The sequence below is a fragment of the Mobula birostris genome, chromosome 1 (assembly GCF_030028105.1).
Source record: "Mobula birostris isolate sMobBir1 chromosome 1, sMobBir1.hap1, whole genome shotgun sequence".
Classification (NCBI taxonomy): domain Eukaryota; kingdom Metazoa; phylum Chordata; class Chondrichthyes; order Myliobatiformes; family Myliobatidae; genus Mobula; species Mobula birostris.
The window spans coordinates 6,963,300-6,976,747 of record NC_092370.1 but is presented as its reverse complement, the minus strand read 5'-3'; the positions used below and the strand labels follow the sequence as shown (position 1 = coordinate 6,976,747).

General features: G+C 41.6%; 1 protein-coding gene across 6 annotated transcripts in view; it reads right to left on the bottom strand.

Moving 5' to 3' along the window:
* The window catches only part of reck (reversion-inducing-cysteine-rich protein with kazal motifs), a 201,477-nt gene that overhangs the window by 146,930 nt on the left and 41,099 nt on the right, over nt 1-13,448 (bottom strand). For 4 of the 6 annotated variants that reach the window (XM_072251980.1, XM_072251989.1, XM_072251996.1 and 1 more), the window contains exons 2-3: nt 6,795-6,885; nt 3,174-3,228 (exon numbers count right to left, since the gene is read on the bottom strand). The gene's annotated coding sequence lies outside the window, so the exon portion shown is untranslated. The remainder of the gene's footprint in view (nt 1-3,173; nt 3,229-6,794; nt 6,886-13,448) is intronic. The other 2 variants (XM_072252007.1, XM_072252015.1) reach the window with 1 other exon arrangement.

Here is a 13,448-nt window from a genome sequence, read left to right as displayed (position 1 = left end):
TTCAGGAGTAGAAATAAATGTGCAGACTGTTTTCTAAATGGGGAGAAAATCCAAAAATCTGAATGCAATGGGACTTAGAAGTCCTTGTGCAGAACATCATAAGGGTTAACTTACAGGTAGTTGGTGGTGGGGAAGGCAAATGCAATGTTTGCATTCATTTCAAGAGGTCGAGAATACAAGAGCAGGGATGTGATGTTGAAGCTTTATAAGTCACTGGCAAGGCCTCACCTTGAGTACAGTGAACAAATTTTAGGAACGAAAGGGTTGTCATATGAGCGATGTTTGATGGCTCTGGGTCTGTACTCGCTGGAATTCAGAAGGATGAGGGGTGATCTCATTGAAACAAATCAAATGGCCTAGAAAGAGTAGATGTGGAAAGGATGTTTCCCATGGTGGGAGAGTCTAGGACAAGAGGGCACAGCCTCAGGATAGAGGGGCGTTCATTTAAAACTGGTGGGGAATTTGTGGAATTTGCTACTAAGTCAGCTGTGGAGGCCAGGTCATTGGATGTATTTAAGGCAGAGGTTGGTAGGTTCTTGATTGGACATGGCATCAAAGGTTACTGGGAGAAGGCCGGGGAGCGGGCTGAGGAGTAGGGGGGAAAAAAGGATCAGCCATGATTGAATGGCGGTGCAGACTCAATGCGCCAAACAGCCTAATTCTGCTCCCTTATCTTATGGTCCAAAGATGACGTCCATAATTAAGGACCCCCATCACCCAGGGCATGCCCTCTTCTTATTGTTACCATCATAAAGGAGGTACAGAAGCCAGAAACCACATACTCAGCAATTCAGGAATAGCTTCTTCCCCTCTGACATATGATTCCTAAATGGAAATTGCACCCCTGGATACTACCTCACTTTTTAAAATATATATATATTATTTCTGTTTTTGCTCTATTTTTAATCTATTCATTATACACATATACACTTACTGTAATTGATTTACTTATTTTTCTTTCTATATTATCATGTATTGCATTGTACTGCCGCTGCTAAGTTAACAAATTTCACGGCACATGCCGGTAATTCTGATACGCTTTGCTTGAGCCAACGGCCAGACTGCAAAGATATGCAGGGACAGCACATGTGTCACCATGCTCCTGGTGCTGACACATCATGCACAAAGCTTACTAACCTAGCACCTTTGGAATATGGGACGAAATGGGAGCACCCAAAGGAAACCCATCTGGTCACCAGGAGAGCATACAAATTCCTTACAGAGAGTGCAGGGAATTAAATACGGGTCACTGGTACTGTAAAACGTTAGGCTAACTGTCATTGAGGCTCTAGTCAGGAAAAAAAAGAGGCATGTGTTATGCATAGGAACTGGGATCAGCAAGTTCTTTGGGAAGTAGAACAGATGAAGGAAATAAGGAAGGATTAGAAGGGACAAGAGACATTGTTGGGAGACAAAATGCTAATACATTCAATTATGTTAGAGTAACTACGGAGATAGAATGTACACTCAGATCAACATGGCAATCTAAGTGTGGAGCCACAGGAGATGAGTGAAGTCTTAAATGAATATTTCACTTTTGTACCTACCACAAAGGACATGGAGGGAAGAAAACATATCAACATCATGGAGGTGGTGCTGATGGTCTTTACGTACATAAAGGTGGACAATGCCCAGAGACTGACCAGTTGTATCCTGGGAGACGTGGAAAGCAAGGCAGGTGATTGCCGGAACAGAAGCAAGGATTTTTGTACCTCCAAAGTGAGGTACCAGAAGATGGGAGGGGGTTCATATACATAGTGCCTTTATTTAAGGAGAGCTGCATGCAAAAAAAAAAGCAAACTACAAATGAGACAGTGGGGTAAAAGTTACTAGAAGGGGTCCTGAGGGCCAGGACTTCTTTGCAATTAGGTAGGCAAGGATTGACTTTCAAAAGGTGGAGCCTCAGGAAGGTGGCTTTCATTACCTTCAAGATCCAGGGCATGCCCTCTTCTCATTACAGACATCAGGGAGGTAGTATAGGAGCCTGAAGATGTTCACTCAACATTTTTAGAACAGCTCTTCCCCTTCGCCATCAGATTTCTGACTGGTCCCATGAAACTGACTCACCATTTTGCTCTCTTGTTGTTCTATTTATTTTTTTATACATTTGCTATTGTAACTTACATTGCACTGTACTGGTCCCACAAAACAACCAGTTTCACAACATACGTCAGTGATAATAAACCTGCTTCTAACTCGTTTTGTGGGAAATCATGTCCACAAATTTGAACCTTTTCTCTTGCAGAGGTGACTGGGAGCATTAATGAGGGAAGGGGTACAGGTATTATCTACCATGGACTTTAACAAGGACTTTTGCAAGGTCATCTGGATTGCAAGGTTAGATGGTTGAGAGAACAAAATGGATACAAAATTGGCTTGGTGCCAGAAGTCAGAGAGCGGAAGTGGAGGGGCTGGTTTGCGTATTTAAGTCAGAATCAGATTTAATATCACCGGAATATGTAATGACATAGGCTGGCTGGTGGCGCAGTGGCATCAGCGCCGGACTTCGGAGCAAAGGTTCCCGAGTTCGAATCCAGCCGGCTCCCTTGCACGCTTTCCATCCGTGCTGGGCTGAGCGTCAAGCTAGCAATTCAGCCTTGTAAAAATAAGAAAGCCTGCTAAAAAACCGCCGTCATGACGGTGTCCCGCTGACTCCACTCAGAGTTAAGGCTTTCTTCTTCTTATGTAATGACATTTGTAACTTTACAGCAGTAGAACAATGAAATACATGATAAATAAGTGCAATCACCAACGGTGCTGTATTTTATTTAGCGACACAGCACGGTGTAGGCTCTTCTGGCCCTTTGAACCATGCCACCCGAGCGACCCCCGACATACCCTATTTAACCCCAACCTAACCATGGGATTAGGATTGGTTAAGCTTGGGTATCAGTTGATTTTGTTTAACAATGATTTGGGTAAGATGATAGACGCTCTTTTATATTCCAGAGTTTTACTACTCACATCATTCAGATGAGATTTCAACTGGACTTTGTTTTACACAGGAGACTTCTACCACCCACCAGGTTCATGATTTTGATTAAATAAAACAACATTAGAAATGTTATATGATCAAGACACAAAGATAGTACAAATAAATTAGAATTATGATCAATTAAATTATCACCATCTTTCAGTTGCAGACAAGGCACACAGATAATTTGTAAATTTACCAATGATGGTTGTAGAAGGTAGCATCTCCCGGAGGGTCCCATTTACCCTCTTGCTCTGTAATACAGAAAAAGAGAACTTGTTAAATACTTTTCTTCCTCTTTCATACTTCAATACCAACCACACTCTTTCACTTTGTACCCTTCATGTATGTTATTTTAATCCGCTGTGCAAACATTTATCATTCTCTGATATTTTGCAATGCAAAGTACCCCGTACCATTTTTCAATCACTGGACAATCACTCACAGGAGAGATTTAAAACTGGGCAGCATGACTTGTCCATTTCCTTGCACTTTTTTTTTCCCCAAACCCATTTCAACAACATATCCTTTTAAATTCCACACTAAAGAGAATTCATGAACCATCCAGCAGCATAGAGGTTAGCATAACACAATTGCAGCGCTAGAAATTGGGCTCAATTCCCACTGTAGGAGCCACGTATCGACTTATTGCCCATCTCTATTGGATTTGTGTTCCTTATCCTCACTGAGCTAAGGTAATTTGTCATGTCGGTTTGTTGCGTCGCTTTGGGTGGTGGTAGAAATAAACAGCCCCCGCTCACCTGCAGGGTGGCATATAGAGAGGAGACAAGTAGAGAGTGTGTTTTTTGTTGACTGCTCATCCTTGTTTGAATTTGATCCAATTATGTTCACTTTTGCTTTACATGAATTACAGAAGTCAAATGATTTTATTGTTGGTTTGTAATAAAGGATTAAACGTACTTCTTCAATTTGGAATTGTGTTAATTGAAAGCACGTCATACAGTGTGATACTCCTTCACTTAGCCTCTCAGAGACTTTTAGTTTGTATTCAAGTAGTTGCTACAACATTACCCAACACCCCGCCCCCCCCCCCCCCCCCGTGAAGAGCTCATACATTCTCCCTGTGACTGCATGGGTTTCCTTCCACAGTTCAAAGACTTACAGGTTAGTAAGTTAATTGGTCACATAACTGCAACTGGGCAATGCTGGGATGTTGGGCTGATTGCTATGCTATATCTCTAAATAAAATTAAAAAAATAAAATTGAAGTTTGTCACCAGTAAGTGGACATTGAAACAGCATATCAATCAAGATGCTTGGCTGTGTGATTACAAAGCACAATCTTTTGTCATTTTTCATAAAAATATTTGTAACCAATCATGCATTTACAACATATTATTTTTGGACACAAAATATGTCAAAATCTGAAAGCAAGCTACTTGGGAATCAGTAATTTTTGCCCCTCATATTGAGAAGTGTAAATCTGGAAGGCTCCCTCTAACTGGCTGAATGGGTTAATCCACTTCTCATGCAATCAAAACACTTGGGAAATTTCCAACAAGCACAATAAGTAGTTAATTGTTCCTTTTCTAAAAAAGAAGTCCTTCAAAGCCAAAATTAAAGCCACATGTTTGAAAGTGTTCATAACTGCGGGAGTCCAGCTACAGCATATTGCAGCAGCGGCTCAATATTTTTTCCCCAGTAACTTTCTTTTAATGGGGATTTGGAATGCAATGCCTGTTGGAACAGAGAAATTTTCAATAACTGATAAATAGTTGAAGGACAAAATCTGCTCCGTGCATATGAAAGTGCCATGGAGTGAGATGAACTTTGAAAGGGTTGGCAGAGGTTCAATGAATTAAGTGACCTCCTTCTGCAGGGTATGACCCGACAATAACATTTTTTAAATTTTGCTGATGAACTAGATGGTCTATTCCTGTGCACAGTTTGCACATAAACTCTGGTGCCACATTTAAATCAGATTGGCAGATCAGTCCATAATCAACAATTTCGGTTGCAATTATAGCACCACTGATGTAACTTTTCAGGGATTGTCTGCCTGGAGTCCATCAGTGGTCACATAACCCGGACTTGTGATGTGCACCAGCTGCTCATACGACCACCCACCGCCTGCTCCCATGGCTTCACATGACCCTAAATGGAGGGGAGGGTTGCTAAGCAGGTACTACACTTTGCCCAATGGTGGTCTACAGACTAGCGGAGGTGAGGAGTGCCTTATACCTACTTTGGTGAAGGTGTACCTCCAACCCAATGATTTATAAAGTACAATATTCTGCTGGAAGAAAAATACTCTGATTTGGAGGGATATCATAATTAAACTAAATAAAAAGTTGCCAGTTATACAAAATGGCATGATCCTCACATTTCTGGAATCGAGACATCATTGTTTCCATGAGGTATATTAACCATAAGACTGCTGAATGGATTCTGACCCGGATCTGGGCCATACCCTCCAAATATCCAGACCTGCCTCTCGGTTTTTTTGCACTCTTACTTCCCATTTTTCTATTTATGATTTATAACTTAAATTTTTAATATTTACTAATTTTAATTATTTTTAATATTTAATATTTGTAATCCAGGGAGTGGGAAGTGCAGAATCAAATATCGCTGTGATGATTGTACGTTCTAGTACCAATTGTTTGGCGACAATAAAGTATAAAGTAGAAATTAAATTACTCGAATCTAATTATTCAAAAAAAATTCAACTACAAATGATGTGCATATGGACAAAACAGCAATAAAATTCTCTACCAACCAGATCCAGATACATAGCTTTACATGGGTGCAGAGAATAATCAGAGACAGTAACCCGAATACTGACTATGACTATATCCTGTTGAATGATTCTAGGAATGAAAGGGTTAATGTATGAGCAGCGTTTGATGGCTCTGGGCCTGACTCACTGGAGTTTAGAAAAATGGGGGTGGGGGATGAAATCTCATTGAAAGGTCTCGATAGAGTGGATGTGGGGAGGACATTTCCTATAGTGGGGAGTCTACAACCAGAAGGCACAGCCTCAGAACAGAACATTTAGGACAGAGACAAGGAGGAATTTCTTTAGCCAGAGTGGTGAAGCTGTGGAATTCAGTGCCACAGATGGCTGTGGAGGTCAAGTCATTCAGCATATTTTATGCAGAGGTTGATAGATTCTTGATTAGTCAGGGCATCAAAAGTTACGGAGAGAAGACAGGAGAATGGGGTTAAGAGAGATAATAGATCAGCCACGACTCTATTGACCGAATTGCCTAACTGTGCTTCAATATCTCACAGTCTTCTGGTGAATTCATTTAACCAGACAAGCCTGAGATGTACCCACAGAGTTCTTAACAAGCTCCATTGTCATAGTAAGACCCAAACATCCAGATGCAGACTCGTGGCACTTCTCTATTCCCTGATCCATTATGAATAGGAACTTTCCCTGGCTTCAACAACACTCTGAAGGAGTCTCAACCCCCCATCAGAGTTACCTGTGGTTCCAAATGTTGTCTTTTGACTTTCTCGCAACTCAGCCATGCATTAACAAATGCTTGCAAATGAAGACAGCTGATAATAGCATGAACTGTTATTTTATTGTACATTTCATTCGCTTTCAAGATGTTCCCATGTTACTAACAGCTATTTGTAAAACAAACAAGGTCCAAAGGAGAACTAGCAAAAAAACATGCAAATGTGAATGAAAATGTCTATTCAAGTTCATCCATCTAATTTCTTCGTGCAGCTTTAGGCTGTTAGATCATCTTTAATATTTTCAAATCTTTCTTTCCCACTTAATGTTCAAAGAGTAAAGCAAAATATTAATGAGAAAACTATAGCAAAATAAAAGAAAAAATCCTTACAATCAATAACTTATTAACTTGATTCCCTGTTAGAAATATTCACAGAAGTCTACACAAGCCGTTCCATCTGAACTTAGTTGAGAATATTTACCTGTGTGAGGAAAGATACATACATTAGAAAGGTCTGTCACCTTGCATGCAGAATGCACTTTGAAAGCAGACAGAGACCCTCCACTGGTCAGGATGGCCCTTACATTCAACTGTTCCATCTCTGACACCTCCCTCCCCTTTCTCGATCTCTGTCTCCATCTCTCAAGACAAACTGTCAACTGACATATTTTATAAACCTACTCACTCCCATGGTTATCTCAACTATACCTCTTCCCATCCTCTCTCCAGTAAAACTGCTGTTCCCTTCTCTCAAGTTTCTTCACCTCTGCCACATCTGTTCCCAGATGCGACTTTCCATCCTTCTTTAAAGGATGGGGTTTCCTTCCCTCTGCTATTGATGCTGCCTTCATCTGCATCTCCTCGATTTCCCAAACATCCATGCTCACTCCATCTCCCGCCGCCTTAAAAGTGATAGCGACCCTCTTGTCCTAACCTACTACCCCATAATCCTCCACAACTTCTGTCATCTCCAAAGGAATTCTACCACCAAACGTACTTTAGCAACACACAAAATGCTGGAGGAACTCAGCAGGCCAGGCAGCATCTATGGAAAAGAGTACAGTCGACATTTTGGGCCGAGACCCTTCAGCAGGACTGGAAAAAAAAGCTCTATATTGGTGAGACCTGCCATAAATTAGGAGACCACTTCTTCGAGCAGCACTGCACCTTTCTTTACAAGCAGGACTTCCCCGGTGGCCAAGTATTTTAAATCCCATTTCGACATGTCAGTTTATGGCCTTTTATATTCCGTTCAGATGGCATGAATTGATTTCTCCTTCCAGTAAACAAATTTCCATACCTTCCTCTATTCCTCACTCTAACATTTTACTTCTTCTTACCTACTTATTACCCCTGGGTTTCACCTCCTTCCCTTTCTCCAATAGTCCACTCTCCTCTCCTATCAGATTCATTCTTCTCCAACCCTTGCCCTTTCCAAACCACCTGGCTTCATCTATCACCTTCCAGTTATTCTCCTTCCCCTGCCCCCAACTTTTTATTCTGGCACCTTCTCCCTTCCTTCTCAGTCCTGAAGGAAGGTTTCAGCGACTGTTTATTCAGTTCCATTGATGCTGCCTGACCTGCTGAGTTCCTCCAGCATTTTGTGTGTTGCATATCATTCAACCTAGTTTCCTGAGGAGTCTCTGATTTAACGTAAAAATGTAGCAAGTACAAACCAGAAAGAGGGGCCTACAAGAGAGGTCTTTCAGAGAGTCGTCTAGCAGAGAGAGATCATGCATCAGCTAAAAAATAATGGCAATCTCTGGATCCTATTGCATACTGAGCATAGTCTTATCATGTTTTAAATGCACAAATCTAAAAATTTTCCCACACTTACAGTAAAATTACAAGAGCCTCGGAGGTGCTGGTTTGGCAGATTTTACAGACCACTGGATATTACGCATTACTGTTCAAGAGATTACACCATAACGTAATGCGATTGCAGCAGAACATAGACAAATTGGAAGAATGGGCAAAAAATGGCAGATGGAACACAGTGTTGGGAAATGTATGATCATGGATTTTGGTAAATAGTGCAGGCTATTACCTAAATAGGGAGAAGGTTCAAACACCATAGGTGCAGAGGGCCTTAGAAGTCCTCGTGCAAGATTCCCAGAGGATTAATTTGCAGGTTGAGTCTGTGCTGAAGGTAGCAAATGCAATGTTGGCATTTATTTCAAGGGGAATAGAATAGAAAAACAAGGAGATAATGTTGAGACTTTATTGGACACTAAGCAGGACGCACTTCGAATATTGTCAACAGTTTTGGGCCCCATATCTCAGAAAGGATGTATTGTTATGTGGAGAGAGTCCAGAGGAGGTTCATGAGAATAATTCCAGGAATTAAGGGGTTAACACACGAGGAGCATTTGGCAGCTTTGGGCCTGTACTCACTAGAATTTAGAAGAATACGGGGGCATTTCATTGATCTAATTCTGCTCCTATGTCTTATGGTAAATCAGTGTGATTTCCAAATAACTAGATACAGGATCCATGGACATTTACTGTGCAGCAATTTCTCTAACAATGAAGTCTAACTTTGTGTTTGGAATAAATTACTTGGCTGATTTCTTCATTTTAATTCTGTTACAACAGGCATTCAACAAACCCGCTCTCCTGTGATCCATTACCAACCTGATTTTTCCAATTGACCTGCATGTTAAAATCTCCCGTGACTATCATAATATTGTCCTTTTGACTTGCCTTTTCTACTTCCTTTTGTAATCTGTGGTCCACCTCCCGTCACTGTTAGAAGGCCTGTATATAACTGCCATCAGGGTCCTTTTACCCTTGCAGTTTCTTAACTCAACCCACAAGGAGTCAACATCTTCCAATCCTATGTCACATCTTTCTACAGATTTGATGCCATTCTTTACCAGTACAGCCACACCACACCCTCTGCCTACCTTCCTATCACTCTGATACAACGTGTAACCTTGGACAATCAGTTCCCAACTACAACCATCCTTCAGCCATGATTAGTGATGGCCACAACATCATACCTGGTAATCTGTAATAGTGCAACAAGATCATCCACCTTATTTCTTATACTACACGCATTGAGATACAACACCCTGAGTACCGTATTTGCTACCCTTTTTGATTCTGTATCCCTAAAGTACTGATACTCACCCTGTTGGCTGCAACTAAGTCCCATCACCTGCCTGCTCTTCCTGACAGTCTGACTGCACGCTATCTTTACTTTTTTATCATCCGTCCTATCCTGAGTCACTTCATTTTGGTTCCCACCCCCCTGCCAAGTTAGTTTAAACCCTCCCCGACAGCTCCAACAAACCTGCCCAGGAGAATATTGGTCCCACTTGGGTTCAGGTACAACCCATCACTTTTGAACAGGTCACACCTCCCCCAGAACAGATCCCAGTTATCCAAGCACCTGAAGCCCTGCCCCCTGCACCAGCTTCTCAGCCATGCATTTATCTGCCAAATTATCCTGTTTCTACCCTCACTGGTGGGTGGCACAGGTAGCAATCCAGAAGGTACTACCCTGGAGGTCCTGCTTCTCAGCTTTCTACTGAGCTCTCTAAACTCTCTTCAGAACCTTTTTGCTTTTCCTTCCTATGTCATTGGTACGAATATGTACCAAGACATCTGAGGGTTCCCGCTCCCTCTCCAAAATGTTGTGTACGTGATCTAAGATGTCCTGACCCTGGCACCTGAGAAGCAACATACCATCCGGGTATCCCGTTCACATCCACAGCATCTCCTGTTTTGTTTCCCTCACTCCTGAGTCCCCTATCACTACCACTCCCCTCTTCTCTCTCTTTCCCCTCTGCACCACAGACCCATGCTCAGTGCCTGTAACCCGGTTGCCATGGCATTCTCCCAGGAGGTCATCCCCCACAGAAGTATCCAAAGCACTATACTTGTTTTTTGGGGGGAATGGCCACAGGTGAACCAGAGGAGATAACTTCACTCACCCCACCACTGAACTGCTCCCACAACCTATGGACTCACTTTCATCTCATGCTCGAGATTGATAGCTTATATATCTATTATTATTTCTTTTTTCCTTTTTTGTATTTGCACAGTTTGTTCTATTCTGCACACTGGCTGTCTGAGTACAGTCTTTCATTGATTCTATTGTGGTTACTGAATCCATTGAGTATGCCCGCAAGAAAACAAATCTCAGTGTTGTATACGGTGGCATACATGTACCTTGATAATAAACTTACTTTGAACTTTGAAACGTCAGCAGAACAATCATGCTAGAACTGCAGAAAGGACTATTATGCCACAACTAGAAGGTGTGTAGCTGTGGCATAACTACTGCTTTATACAGTTATTAGTGTTGTATAATCTATACAAAATACAACAGGAAGAGTATGTTGGCATTGGAAAAGGTGTAAATACACACAACAGGAAGGTTATGATGGTATCAGAGGGTGCAGATACTCCTAGTTACCTATGATGCTACGTATATCTTTATATTTCGGCAGTCCAAGCTACCCATCTGCTTCAAGCAGGCTTCAATTATACTGGTGTCTAAGAAGAACATGGTGAGTTGCCTCAATGACTACCATCCAGTAGCACTTACATCCACTGTGATGAAGTGCTTTGAGAACCTGGTGATGAAAGTTATCAACTCCTGCCTGAGAAGAAACTTGGATTCACTCTAATTTGCCTACAGAGACAACAGGCTGTTCACTCAACCCTGGAACATCTGGATAGCAAAGATGCATACATCAGGATCACTATTCCCTCTAAGTTGCTCAGATGTGTGGCTGCAAAGTAACTGAAATGCTCCTGCACACATAGTCTTTGTTACCGCACAGCTGGAATTTTCTCTTATATACTATTAACCTACTTTTCAAATTAGGTTAACATAATTCTGAAATTATGGAAATATAATTTTGAATTCTAGGTTAATATAATTGTGAAATACTCTGTAATTAATTATGTGTTAATGAATGTAATCCATAATGTTTTTAAAAATAATAAACATACCATAACCTTTACTTTGAGATATTTTAGAGCTTCAATGTATTTACATCATCAGTGTTTCAAGTTACAACCTTGGAACATCTGAACAGCAAAGATGCATACATCAAGATGCTCCTTATCAACTACAGCTCAGCATTCAATACTAGCATCCACTCAAAACTAATCAATAAGCTCAAAGACCTTGGCCTCAATACCTCCTTGTGCAATTGGATCCTCGATTTCCTCACTTGCAGACCTCAGTCAGTTCAGTCTGGCAACAACATCTCCTTCACAATCTCCATCAGCAGACTATTTGCATCACAACCCAGAATGGAAATACCATTGCCCTTGTACAGAAAATCTAACAAGTAGTAGTGGATACAGCCCAGTCCATCACGGGTAAAGCTCTCCCCACCACTCCGCACGTCTTCACATAGTGTGCTGCAGCAAAGCAGTGTCCACCACCCAGGACATGCTCTCTTCTCACTGCTGCCAGCAGGAAGGAGGTACAGGAGCCTCAAGACCCACACCACTAGGTTCAGGAACAGTTATTACCCCTCAACCATCAGGCTGTTGAACAGCCCCATCGCTGAAATGTTCCCATAACCTATGTACTTATTTTCAATGATTCTTCATCTCATGTTCTCAATATGATTATGAAGACACGTAGTCCTCTTTTATTGTCATTTAGTAATGCATGCATTAAGAAATGATACATTATTTCCTCCGGTGTGATATCACAAAACACAGGACAGACCAAGACTGAAAAAACTGACAAAACCACATAATTATAACATATAGTTACAACAGTGCAATAATACCATCACTTGATGAAGAGGTCTATGAGCACAGTAAAGTTCAAAGTTTCTCAAATGTCCCACATCTCACGCAGACAGGAGAAGGAAGAAAACCTCTCCCTGCCATGCTGACCACAGTCTGAGTCATCCGAAAACTTCGAGCTCTGATCAGCTCTCTGACACCGAGTACTGAGCACCATCTCTGTCCGAACGATTCGACTTCCTTCTCAGTCGCCAAAACCAGGCAAGGCCGGGGATTTTGAGGCTTACCCTCCGAAAGATTCCCAACCACACAGTAACAACAGCAGCGAATGGGTGTTTCAGAAATTTCTCCAGATGTTCCTCTGTGCTTTCACGTCCATTCTCCATCAAATCAGAATTGATATTTATTGCTTATTTATTTTTCTCTTGCTTTTGTACATGCACAGATGGCTTTTGCACAATAGTTGTTTGTCTGTCCTGATGAGTGTGGTTTTTCATTGATTCTATTGTTTATTGGATTTACTGAGTATGCCCACAGGAAAATGAATCTCATGGTTCTATGAACCTTTTGGTTCACAAGGATGATTTTGGGAATGAAAGGGTTATCATACGAGGAACGTTTGATAGCTCTGGGTCAGTACTCACTGGAATTTAGAAGGATGAGTGAGTATCTCATTGAAGTCTTTCGAATGTTGAAAGACCTAGACATGGTAGATGTGGAGATGCTCCCCATGGTCGGGGAATCTAGGACAAGAGGGCACAGTCTCAGGATAGAGGGCTTCCATTTAAAACAGAGATACATAGAAATTTCTTTAGCCAGAGAGTGGTGAACTAAGGTATTTATCATCACAGGCAGCTGTGGAGGCCAGGTTGTTGGATGCATTTAAGGCAAAGCTTGATAGGTTCTTGATTGGACACGGCATCAAAGGTTACATGGAGAAGGCTGGGGAGCGGGGCTAAGGAGGGGATTGAAAAAAAAGGAGTAGCCATGATTGAATGGCAGAGCAGGCTTGGTGGGCCAAATGGATAATTCTGCTCCTGTCTTATGGTCTTATATGGTGACATACAATTGAAAGGATATGATGGTATTGGAGAGGATGCAAAGGTGAAATTTACAAGAATGCTCCAAAATCAAGAGATAAACTATAATTAAGAAGAGAGTCCTAATAAAGGCCCAAAGTGTTGACTATTTATTCCTCTCCATAGATGCCGCTTTGCTGAGTTCCCATAGCATTGTGTGTGTGTTGATTATGAAGATAAGGTAACTTGGCTGAGAATGTTTTCTTATGCACAACAGAAACTGAGGAGAGATTGAACTACACCA